Here is a 13,505-nt window from a genome sequence, read left to right on the forward strand (position 1 = left end):
GTGGGGGGGGGGGGGGGGGTCAGATATAGGTAACGGATAGGTAAAGTGGTCGCCGTGAAGTGAATTCGTTGCATGAGGATAGTCCATCCACTGGGTGCTTCGTGATCAAGACTCGTGAATGTCGATAGGAGCGACGAGCCAGGACAACGACCGACTCGGGCTTGTAAAGTGAGCTCGCAGGAGGCAAAAACTGCACGCCTCACCTGTTCAAAGAAGACGAGCCTCGTGGAAATTGGGAGCACGCGGCTAGTCGTCCGTTCCCGGATAGTGTCGCGCGACTCACTGCTCCCCCGCCATCGGAAAACTCCACTTTTTAAAGCGGTCGCCGGCGCGTCCCCTCCTCTCCCTCACTCCCCCTCCATCACACCTCTTAGCACGCACACGCACGCGCGCGTACGCAGATGCACGCACACGGATCACCTCTCACCACCACTAGCAGGAGCCAGCGTCGACCGTCGCGACGTCGATGCGCCGCTGCCCCGTTATTCCCGCTCGTCGTCGACACGCAGCGACGTTGGCCCCACTGGTACTTTGCCCCAAGCCCTTGCGCCTCCCCGTCGGGAAAAACGACAAAAAAAGGCGCTATTAGGGTCAGTTCTTTTAACCGCAGTTATTTTGGCTACACTCCCGTGACGTTTGTTCGCGACGCGCCTTTCCTCCATAGACGCTTGAAGTATAACGACGGCCTTTCACAAATTCGTGCCCTCTTGCTACTCAATTCTGTTTTTTTCGCCCAAGCTCCATCGCAATACCTCGTCATCCCGATTATGGTGTAATACACACACACACACACACACACACACACACACACACACACACATCCATAGTGTCTAGACGTCTAAATGAAGATCAATCTCTGTAATCCGACGATGCAAGTATATAAAAGCTTGAATTTTAAGATAATACGATGCACTAAGGCGCTCAGCTCTATTATTTCATTCATTTGATTACCGTCTTTTTCCTTTACTTTTTGTTTTCTTTTATACAACGCTCCGTGTAAAGACCTACGTCATTATTAACATTATTCAGTGTAAATAATATTATTTGTCAAACCTCCTCGAATATTCGCAGACCTTTACTAGCTGTTCCTCATTTTGAAAATCGACCGATTGACGAAGCACTTACCAGCATTTCAACCGTTTCGTAATTCGAACGACAAGACAAACGATATATATATATATATATATATATATATATATATATATATAGAGAGAGAGAGAGAGAGAGAGAGAGTGTGTGTGTGTGCAACTCTTCAAAAATCCTCTTTCCATTAAGTCGTGTGGGGCGGGGAGAGAGAGGGGCTGCGACCGGGTCGATCGCGTTCTTTTCAATTATCGTTCAAGATCGTAAAGCAGCTTGGAGTATCGTTATCAGCTCTCGTTTCACCTTATCTCGGGCTTATCACGAAACCGCGTTCGTTCCACATCCCCCCGGGAGTCCGCGCTTATCTCTCATTATGACGTCGTTTCTCAATTAAGATGATGCGAGCGCGGGCTCAAGGATGGGACACATCCTATTCGCTATTATACTCGGCTTTTTCGTTTTTCATGTCGTGTACCATCGTATCCCGGAGCGCCATAAATTTTGCCAAATGCGAAATACGCTACTGCTTTTTGGAATCCGCTACATTCTGTGTTTATATCATTAGATAGCACATTAATTGGCCTTATCAGCTGTCCGTAAATAAGGACTATTTTTACTCTTACCGTAATGGACGATGACCTGACATTTTCATGATACTCGATGTTCATTATATTTTACATTTGTCGCGATATTATGTTTTCCGACTTTGTATTCTTAACGTTTTCATTTGTTTACCCGCTGCACCCTCCTTCTCAATTATGGTTTTCCATTCATGAAATTTAAAGATAAATTTGAGCATCCCATTCAATTGCAATGCATTGCGAGACACGTAACGATTGTGAAGAGTCATCGTCATTCTTGGAATAAAGAACGGGAGGAAACGTAGCTGAAAATAAAATTAAGATATTTTCGCGTGAATATTCGTGTGTTCGTGCATTCCAAGTGCCGATTACACGCTTACCGAAGGATAAGGTGATATTTATACTACGCGCTCGCGATCAAAGATGCAAATCTTAAAAACCAGATTTCACGCCCCAGCTACGTGTCCCCGTTATAAAAATAAACAATCGATTAAGAATAATCAGCCTTTTTCTCGAAAAGCAGAATACTTCCGGTCAATGGATTTTCGAGCCAATTTAGCGAGCTGAGCCGTGCGGGATGAAATCTCAAAGTAATTCTTTGACGAAGCTGATGTAACAATTTTGTCTTATTGTCATATTACGATCAACAAGGGGAAAAGATTTAAAAGCCGAGCATTCGAGTCGCTGCTCCAACATCATGCGCACCTCGTTAGAAAACTAACCGAGTAAACGCGTTTTCTTCCGTACATTTTTTTACGATCTTCACGGAGATCGCATTTCACTTTGTTTTGACGAGACTGTAATTGCTTTCTACCAGCTGTGCACTCTTTATGTTACTTAAATAGCACCATTATATCGGTGCAAATTATTTTCGTTGACGTTTCTCGCTCGTGTTTATCAATGCAAATGTGCTGGTATAATAACATGGCATCGTCGTCTACAATTTCTGATTTTTAATTATCATCAAATCGTTAAAGAATGTTCTTGTCCGAGAAATAGCCGTCGTCGATCTGCGAAATAATCCATTTAAACATTTTTAATTCATTTTATCTTCGATTTATTTACCTTTCATGATACATGATAGATAGATCGAGAGAGGGAGAGAGAGAGAGAGAGAGAAAGAGAGAAAGAGAGAGAGAGAGAGAGAGAGAGAGAGAGAGGTATATTTTCGTTCGGCGAACATGTATTGGCCTCTTTGACGTTACAATATCAATTTTTAGCTCCATTCGATCCGAGTCAATCTTCAATATTGATCGGCGAAATAATTTTTTAAAACGCGAATGTAGAGCGGTGAGGGGGTACGGAAAGAGCAGGCTAGATAGAGTACAGAACTCGGAGCATAAAGGATTATAGAGTGCGAGGAAATTGGATCGCCAAATGTTGATTTCACTCGAGCGTGGGGAATGCTCTTCGGTAGTTAAGAGGTTCAGCGGTGCGACTCCGCTTTTTGGCCCCGACCTTCGCTCTTTCTCGTGAAAAGCGGAAAGTGCGAGAATTGCGCTCTTGCCACTTATCCCAGCCGCGCAAGGCGGAGCTTACTTTGTGCGCGCGCGCATACGCAACATTTCTTCATCGGACCTTGACTACCACCGCACTGGAACTTTTTCTAACTTGATCTGACCTGTCGCGCTCGAGCATTTTTCCAATATATTCGACTAAAATGCTGGGATGGACAAGCGGGCGTAGAAAAGTACATTCAATGGTAAATGACAAATAGGGTAGTAGTTGGAGCATTGAGCATCCGTTACTGGGAAAAATCAGGGTGGTGATGGGCGGGCTGAGTTTTGTCGACGAGGGTGGGATTTGCGACGCTCCCACGACGGGGGTAATACGGGGGCTGACGATCAGTCGTCGCAATGGGGTGATGGGGCGTCGCAGAAGGGACAGGGGAGGAGGAGGAGGAGGAGGAGGAGGAGGAGGAGAATGTGCATGGAAGATCCTCTTTTTAGGGCGATATTGCGGTAGGAAAAAATTATGCCAGCTCGTGGGAGAAGAAATTTTTCAAAAAAGAGCAAAACTACGGCCGGGCCAGCCCTTACACTTTGCCCGTAATAAGCGGGAATAATGTGAACCGAAACGGCGCTTGGCCGAGCACGTGGAGAGCGACCAGAGATAAACTTAATCGCGCTAAGCGCGTAACGGCGTGCCGTTTTTGCTCTCGTGTTGTTGTTTTCCTTAGGTGTTGGCTCTCTCGCTCGTGCCCCGGTAGTAGCAACAAATGTCGCGCAAGGACGGTACGGCTTCGCTCTCGGCGCTGCTCTCCGAGCATCTCGGCGAGGCAGTCTCGGCCTTTTCCAGGCAGGTAGCACCTTCCGCTGAGGCCTTGACGACGAATAGACTCCGAGCGCGATGGTCAAGGATACGCGATTTCATAAGTGTCAGAGAATCGCTGTTCTAGGGATTACTGGCATGGGGAACCGCTCGTTTGAGGCTCGAGGCCAACCTTATCGCATCTTGGCGGGTTTTACACTTGCATCGATATCCGTGAGTTGAATCTCGTGGGTGCTCGAGCAGATAATGATAAGCTGTTTCATCTCTCTTTTGCAGATCGTCTTAGCGCTTTAATTGCCAGGAGTTGTCGATCCATCATTGGCTGTCATCTCTTCTTCGAATCCTCGTTTTGCTCTCTCGTACATGTCTTTTACCAGCGGTTTTGCGCGAAGCCTTGAGCGATTCGTTACAAATGCCGACTATTAATCCAAATTGATGGAATTTTTAAATAGAACCATTGTATTGGATATTCCTATATTATTAATATTCTCCCTTATCACTGATAGATCGATGAGCGTGCTTAAGCTGTCATTGTTTCATCCGATTAGCTTCAATTATCCATCATCATTATCACTGCCAATAGCATTCGCTACTAATATAATGAAATGCAACTTAGTATATTACCTATCGAGTCTCATAGATACCCTTTCTAAAAAAAAACATTTACTTTGGAATTTTCGTCTTTTTTTCAACTTATCAAATCACATACAACTACTTACGTCATTAAAAATTCGCTTATTTAACTACATTTACGAATGCATAATTAATGTACCGTTTATGAATATATATGAGATTGCGCGACATCGAATAAGAATATTTATTTTTAACATTTATTTAAAGACTCTGTTATTGATGAATTTTAAATATAAAGTTCTTATATTCATAATGTAATTATTTAAAAAATAATTGTCTTTTGGAGATAGTATTATTCTATAGAAGTACAGTAATATGTATTTCTTAAATGGGACATTGATAATATAATAAATTTACCAACAAACTGACTAGACATTAGCACGATGAATCATGTTTCACCAGCTGCAAAAATTTCTTTTTACAAACTTACATTCCAATCTTATTTATTTATTATTTTCCTTTACCAATACTATTATTAATATTTACAAATCTCTTAATGATAAATACTACAAATACAGTATTATGTCTATTGGTATATTATTATCGATGCATATTCAATTATAAATAACTGAAAGGATAATTAAGTATTAGTGAAAATCATTTTCAATTTTAAGTTAAATATTATATTTAACTTATGAACTATAATGAATTGAGAAATTGTCACAATTAGGTTTAGTACTTCTTTTTTATTCTTTTATTCTTTTTATTAAAATCTTTAAAGTACGAATAAAACTATCTAAATATTTTGTATTCTAACTTTATTAAAAAATTTTAAATTCAAATTTTTATCATAATTTAATATTTATAATCACTCGTAAAAGTCATTTATATAGCATTTTTGTTGTAGTCTAATAAATAAACTGAAAATAGATTAAGTAAAATCTTACTCATTAAAAGTTGGTTTGAAATTAAATAATTGGTAATATATTTTTAACGCAACATTGAAATCCAAATTAATGAATTTCTTAGTCTTAGTTTAAAGGTTTTTATGTGAATCAATGATTGCCAAAGGTAAATACTTAAGCATTAGTGCAAGTATTTCAACTGGAACAATGAAACTTCATAACTTAATATTAAATTAAGTAAATACACGTAATGTTTTACTTTGGTTTGTACAATCATTATTATATAAATGTGTCCGAGAACTACTTAATAATTAATATCATTGATTTTTCTATTTTCTTAACATTCAAATGCTTTGTAATATTAATAAATGACTTCATAAAAAGTTACAAATTATATATAATAGGGAAATGTTAAACTATTTTGAAGTTATATTTATGTATTCGAACTTTCCAATTAATCACTCGCATTAAGCAAGCGACATTATTACTCATCATTATGTATTTTAACAATAACATTGTTTCACATCTTTTTTCATTTCCTTACTCATTTACATAAACAATTTAATTTCAAATGCATATATACATGTGCGCGCGCGTGTGTGTATACCGTAAATAAAAATGAAAAATTGGTAAATTTAGTTTTATTTAAAATTTTAACACACTTTTTAAGAATAAAAATACATACGTATTATTAATATGAAAATTTTAGTCATCCAGCTAATTCATATTTATCCAATAAAAATTATATTGCCAATTTTTTTTTCTTTTTATATTCCTTAATCGATTTAGATAAATTCAATAAAATAATAATATGGCATAGTAAATGCCTGAAAATTATTTTTGAAAAATAATAGTCATATATAAGATTTTATTTGTGTCATTTCTTAAATTATTGATCATAAATACTAGCATATTCTCTTTGGTCTTATTCATTTTAAATTGGACTTATTTAATGTTGAATTTGTAATTGACAATTGGAGAAAATTTTCATACATTATCTCAATTGCTCGAATAAAATGAGATATTTATAAATACTTGGACCAGACGGAAAGTATTTCCTTAATTCTTATAATTATTTTCAGACTTTATGCTCATACGCTTGCTCATTCTTTTCAGATTATTAATTGAAATTTAGAATTAATTAGTGCGAGCGAAATTATTAATTCATACATTATGAATAATATGAATTCCATGACAAACAATGTTATTGTTTACATAATAATAATAATAATAATAATTCCTCGTAACAGTTGGATATTTAAATTGCTTATTTTTGTTTAATAAACTGATCATTTTCTCGACATTCACGTTACAGTATAATACGGCAATATACTCACGAGCCATGTGACTGAATTTAGAGCATTTATTTCAATAATGTTTAATTTACTTTGAAAGGAAATACTAAAAGATAAATGACTATTTCTAAATTACAGTGTGCCGGGGATATAATAATTGTTAAGAGGATGGTATTTTTGAATGAAGTATGAGAAATGGAATGATATTCGATTGTTTTGCATCGGTCACATTATCAACAACGGCTTCACTCAACTTTACCGTACGTCTCATATATAAAGACATAGCGCACCATAGCATACATTAATCCTTAATCGAATTAACTATTGAATCTTATGAAATGGCTTATCACAATTATCCGGATTCGATGAAGTCCATTAAAATCCAAACTGCAATTCGATCTTGCAATAGCCGGTGGTTACAAGAATTGCCAATTCTTACATCACAAGCGTGTATGAAACCGTTACGCGATTGGTCCTGTGAGCCTTTAACGATAGATCTATCGGCTAGAGATGAATCGTTAAGGCGGGACGAGAAATTCATCCAGCGTGGAAGGAATACTGAGAGCGTATTTCGGGAAAAGTGCTACTCGAAGGCCGAGCGATCGGGCCTTGGGATCTTTAGCGCCCATTTTTGTAGGTCAATGGTAATGAGGCAAATTTCGATCGGACGAATAACCGTCGACTATCGTTCCTTACTTTTCTTCGCCCGTGCTTACGTGAGTGCCGATTTCATTCTACGCTTCTCATGTATGATTTGATAAATTGTATTATCATTATTTGACAATACCATATCTTTCTCTTCTTTCGGATAATGGGATAATGGGCCATATATATATATATATATATATATATATATATAATATTGACGTGAATTCATTCAAATCTATTGAATATTACATGTAAACAAATATGACACTCGATTGCAAATAATGTAATACTCGTTAAAAGTAAATGACCCATTTTTATATTCTTCCGATTAACTTTGATGAAAGTCAGCCAGGCTGTATGAAATTAACATAATGCCATGATAAATAATTATAAATTAGTTTATAGAGATCCGATAATTTGGGTAAAATTAATGTTTCATTTTTTATTGTAATTACGAATATATTTTTACTGGCATAAATGTATTATTGCACTTATTGAGGAAATCTATAAATTTTCTTAAATTCTAAATAAAGTCGATAAGATTTCGTAGGAATGTAATAGGCCGGATGCAATATATGTCGGCTAAATTTATAATGTACGATTTCGCAGTTCCTTATAAACTATGACCTTCAATACTTACAACAATAATAATCGGTTTATTATTAAAAATTTGTAATTTGTAAAATAACATAAAATAATAATTTTTCTTTTAATTTTGTTCATTTGAGCATTAATACATACCATCTCTTATAAATCATCTTAATTTGATAAAATGTTAAACAGCGATCATTTATGAATATATATTTACAGATAAGAAGAAAAAGGCCTTAAAAATTGAATGGAAAGTGTGAAATAAAATTACAACACAATGGTTTCAAATACAAATGTTGTATATTTTATTAGGTACAATAACTATAAAGTAAAGGCTCTCCAAGCTCACTGTACTCGCTTTTTACGAAATTGGATGGTAAATAACCATAGTATCGCGCGTGTGTATGTTCCATTGTTCCCCTCATAAACCGCTTATACATGAGTATTGAAAAAAAATTTTTTCTTTAATTTAATTTCCCTCTCGACTTCACTTCACGCTTTCTTCTTTCACGTCGACAGTATTGGATAATAAACAATAAATCTGTCATTACTTATAAACGAGGAATTTCCACGATGTAAATGGCAAGGTTTCATGGCATACCGTCACTCATCGACGATATAACAAACAAAATAATAAAAAATAAAAAAAAATTAAAAAAAAAAAAAAGAATTAAAAGTAATAAACTAATGAAGAAGAAATCTGTGTTTGTGTGTACGAGATGCGCAAAGAAAAAACGCACGACGAAGATACACCATTTATTGTTGCTGTTGTTGTATGTGTAAAGCTAAACTTAAATGAAACTCGCACGTTCATGAGAGAAATAAATAATAAAAACGAGAGTAGAAGAGGCTTAGTAAAATATAGTATTTATACACAATACTTCTGTACAAATTTGTATATGCTCGTTCTCCTCGTTTCATTTTATTAATAATATTGTTTGCAAAACTACTTGATCGGAAGTACAATTTTTCCTTTTCTTTATTCCCGTCACTATGTTTTTCATCAATAGGATTTTCGAAATGTGAATTTCCTTCGCCTCGTCGTATACAAATCTATTTACACAAATAAAGAAAAAAAGAAAAAAGTCCATCGCGTATGTCGCTCTCTGCAAAGTCTCATTGCACAAAAATTACGTCACAGGCAAATCTAACGTTCGTAAAACAGTGGTTATCACAACTTCTTTAAACACCGCTGCTAATAATTTCATATTTCTATCCTCTCATTTGTTTTTGCTTTAAATATCGTTAATTAGTGTAATTATTTATTCTTTTATCCCCACGGATCATACATAGTATAGTCACAATGTTTTCATCTCTTACAAAAAATATTACAAATAGTTTTACTTTATCGTTAAGTAGATTTCTTTTCTAAGATTAGTCCAGTCTCTCTCATTCGATGAGCATTCGATCGACAGTTAAATCTTTTTAAAAAGTTCCTTATTTTTAATGGTTTTTATTTTCGTATTTTTTTCGACGTCACAAGCAGCGGTGACTTTATAATTTGCTTTTTTGTGTATTAATAATAATAGTTGAATGCAGTAATAAAATACAATATAATATTTATATAATAGGCACCTTAATGAGCTATCCACTATTCAACTAAATTATACAAAGTCTGCGTTTGATTACATAAAAAATCTAAATATACTTTTTCATTCCTCACACTCTCTCACTGTCTCCATCTCAATCTTACGATCACTCTATCCGCAAATTTTTTTCCGTCCATTCGATACACGCAAACAATAGGACAATACATTTTCACTTATACTATACTTCCTCGACGTAAGGCAAATATTCAATAGAGTCGGATATATTTGTATATATTTAAACAAACGTACATTCTACTAATGGAAATGTCTTATGCTCTTTTTATATCCTTCTCATTTCATTTTGATACCTAATCTATTCGATCTATATATGCATACGTATGCATACATATGTACACACACACAGATATACCCTTATATATATATATATATATATATACATATACATATATATATACACATATATGCATATTAGGGTATATGTGCATATATATATACATAGGTGTACATATTTTACTTAATCTTAAGCACACGCGCGCGGCGTAGGCGCTAATTGTATATAATAGATATTTTCTCTTGTCTTCTGATGTGTGCTATATAAACGTACTCCTGTTATTTATAAATATTTAACAAAAATAGATAATAATAGCTTGTATTCTATGTACAATAGAGAAAATATGTAAAAAAAAAAACCTAGGATGCACCATTGAAGATTTTTACTTTTTTTTAATCCTATCGGACGGTGTATTTGTGTGTAATTTTGCGTTTAAAACTGTCAGAAACCTGTGTTTTAACGACCTTTGTTCTCTTTCACTTCATTTAATTTGTCATTTTCAGTTCGATAAGCGAGTTCTCCACTTTTCCGTTAATTTATTTAATTAATTACTACGTTAATTAACTTGTTAATCGCAAGCGAACGAAAAGGAAGCTGTACTTTGCTTTGCCTCGATGATCGTTAAGTTTAATTAAGCGTATGAGCTCGTTATAAGGCAGTGGACCGTTTTTCTGTTAAAGATTATTTTCGATTTTGCTGCTTATTTTTTTTTTTGTTTTGTTTTAGTTCGATCCTCTTAGGATAATCCATGTAATATTTCTTTTCCTTACGTTATATTTAATAAGTTAAGCAATTTTGTATTCAAAATTTCTCGATTAATTATATCTCGTTTAAAATTAATATTTATAAAAAATGTTCGTATTTTTATCACGGATTCAGTGATGATAAAAAATATACTGTAACGCGAAAATATGTAACATTTACAAATTTCGTAAGGAACGACTAACAAAAAAGCTAAATCCATGCATGTGTAACAAAAAGAAAAGAAAAAATCGTTTCTTACAAATGGAAATGAAAAGTCGTCGAGTGTATTGTATATAATGACTAACTTAAGATATACGTACATGCAGCGAATTCTTCATGTCGGCAGTTACATATTTTATTTTCTATTTTACGCATTAATGAACTGCATATAAATAACTGGCAGAGTTTGGCTGTAAAATACTTACATAACCAATAAGAGAAATCTAAAAGCAACTCGTTTTTAAATTCAAACGATTAAACGAATTATCGATATTAAAAAATATATCTCAACGGTTAAAAAAAAATAAGTAAAATTATTTTATATCATGAAACTTATGACAAATCGAAACATCGCAATTAGAAATATTTTTTCCTTCTGACATAACTCTTTTAAATAATCAAGCAGCAACGTTACAAAGAGAAACATTACATATGAGTATCCAAAAGTTTTTTACATAATCATTAAATTCAATACACGGAACATAGCAACGGAATTTTGACTTTGGAATAACTCGCAATTTGAACATGCATTTTTTTGTATTTCAAGATCGATAAGAATGGCATCCTGTAGGTACAGCTTAATAAGCTACAAAACTTCTGACACGCTAATTACAATACAAAAGTCTTACGATTTGTACATAATTTCGATTTCATCTATTTTTACGCAAAAACTGAGATAGAACCCTTTCATCTCGATACAATACAGAATCGTATGGAGGACGTTGAATGTTCATTTGCTGATTACATTTTATTCAAAGTCTTATTATTTTAATTTTATCTTTAATAGCCCTTGCTTACCATTCACCAGAAACTGAGCACGATTGACCATTCGTTATTTTACTTTACATCTTACGTTATCGCATAAAAAAGATAGTTATAGACGATGCAAATAAATTGAGCATTGTTTCTTTCATTAAAATCTTACCGTCCCTTTCGTCAACTGAAGGTTTACTGATTTTAATAATGAATTTTTCATTACTCAATTTTCATATAAGAGAAACTTAATTAGATGAGAACAGTACATCTATTTAAGCCACTATAATATTTTGAAATCGACGTATTGCTTAAACTGAAGTGTAAATAAGCAGATGAAAAGTGTACATTACAAAATGTAAACCATGTGAAGCATCCTAAAAGTGAGGCGGTAGGATTAGCAAACTCACAATTTATTCACATCGACGCGTCTTTGAAAATCTGAACAATTATTTATCGGTACGCTTTAGCTCATTTCGAGCAAAGAAAAAAATAACGATAAAATAAACAATTCATTATTTTAGTCTTAAAAAGTTATTTTACTTAAACAATAGTTTAAACTGATCTTTAAAACTATGGGAAGAATTTTACTTCAATGAAATACCATTCAATCTCATAGTTTGAAAGATGAATTGAAACTAGTTTAATAAAATAACTATTATTAATATAAATAACTTATTTTATATGTAGCTTATTAGCACTTGTGTGTTCTTATCTATTTTATACAAAATACTTAACAATTCATTTACAGTTTCTTAAAAATTCGGAAATATTTTTGGTATTTTGATATTATACTTGAGAAATACGTGCAGAATATTGTTACATTATTTTATATAACTTTAAGTACCAATAAAACACAATTTGTATTGTAAATAATAATTGAAGGACAAAAATTCTAAAATTCGGGCGTATTTTGAAACACATTATTATAATTGAATTATAATATTATGTTTCAGTGTATAAGAAATTACTATTGTCAGTTAAGCTGGCGAACACTATATTGGATAGATTCAACACACATTTTAATTTATCAGTGCTAATGAGTTAATATTACTACAGAAAAATGACAGAAACATTTTTATACATAAACGATACGTTTTCGATATAAAAACTGCTACAGTATAATAAACATACAAGACAAAATATATAGCAATATCGTTAAATTTCTTCATTACCAGCAATTTGTTACTAAAATATATAAGCGATATAAAGTGAATTATTAATTTAAGAATTTTTTGTTGCCAATAAAAAATTCTGTCCATTAACAAAATACTTTAACTATTTGTAGTAACGGATACACGTAATGAAGTTAGCTAAGATAAATATTGCGACAAAATGAATTATTCGAGTTTTCTATTAATGAACAAAAGAAAGAAAAGAAAGAAAGAAAAAAAATGGATAAGCAAATTTATGAATTCATATACAATATTTGATTAATTTTTATTAATTAACTTAATCAGTGATTATTTCATCTTCTGCATAACAAAAGATTATTTTATTACGAAGATATTATTAATAAAATTCTAGCAGTTTCTATCTCGGAATCGTGTCTTAATATAAATCAGAACCGTAAACCGACATTCAAAGAAAAGTTATCTCTGTTTTATAAATAGTAAAATATTTCTATATTTTGATTCTCGTTTATACATAGGACTTATTCAATGACACGCCAATAGTTAGATAACAATAAAATATTTGTTATTCATTGAAAATATAAATCGATACAATTCTTATTAATAAGTTTTGAAACGTTGGGTTATCATTGCAAAAGTCTCAATTATAAATAAATTGCTAACATTTATTTATCCATTCCATAATATTCCATAATTCATCAATGAATTAATTCAATTTAGCTGTTAATTGGAAATTTTTTTGGATTTAATAAAGATACATACTCCGTATATATTCATTTATACACACGCACGCACGCACGCACGCACACACACTTATACAAAGGGAGC

The sequence above is a fragment of the Ceratosolen solmsi genome, unplaced genomic scaffold, assembly GCF_000503995.2.
Source record: "Ceratosolen solmsi marchali unplaced genomic scaffold, CerSol_1.0 scaffold53, whole genome shotgun sequence".
NCBI classification, from domain to species: domain Eukaryota; kingdom Metazoa; phylum Arthropoda; class Insecta; order Hymenoptera; family Agaonidae; genus Ceratosolen; species Ceratosolen solmsi.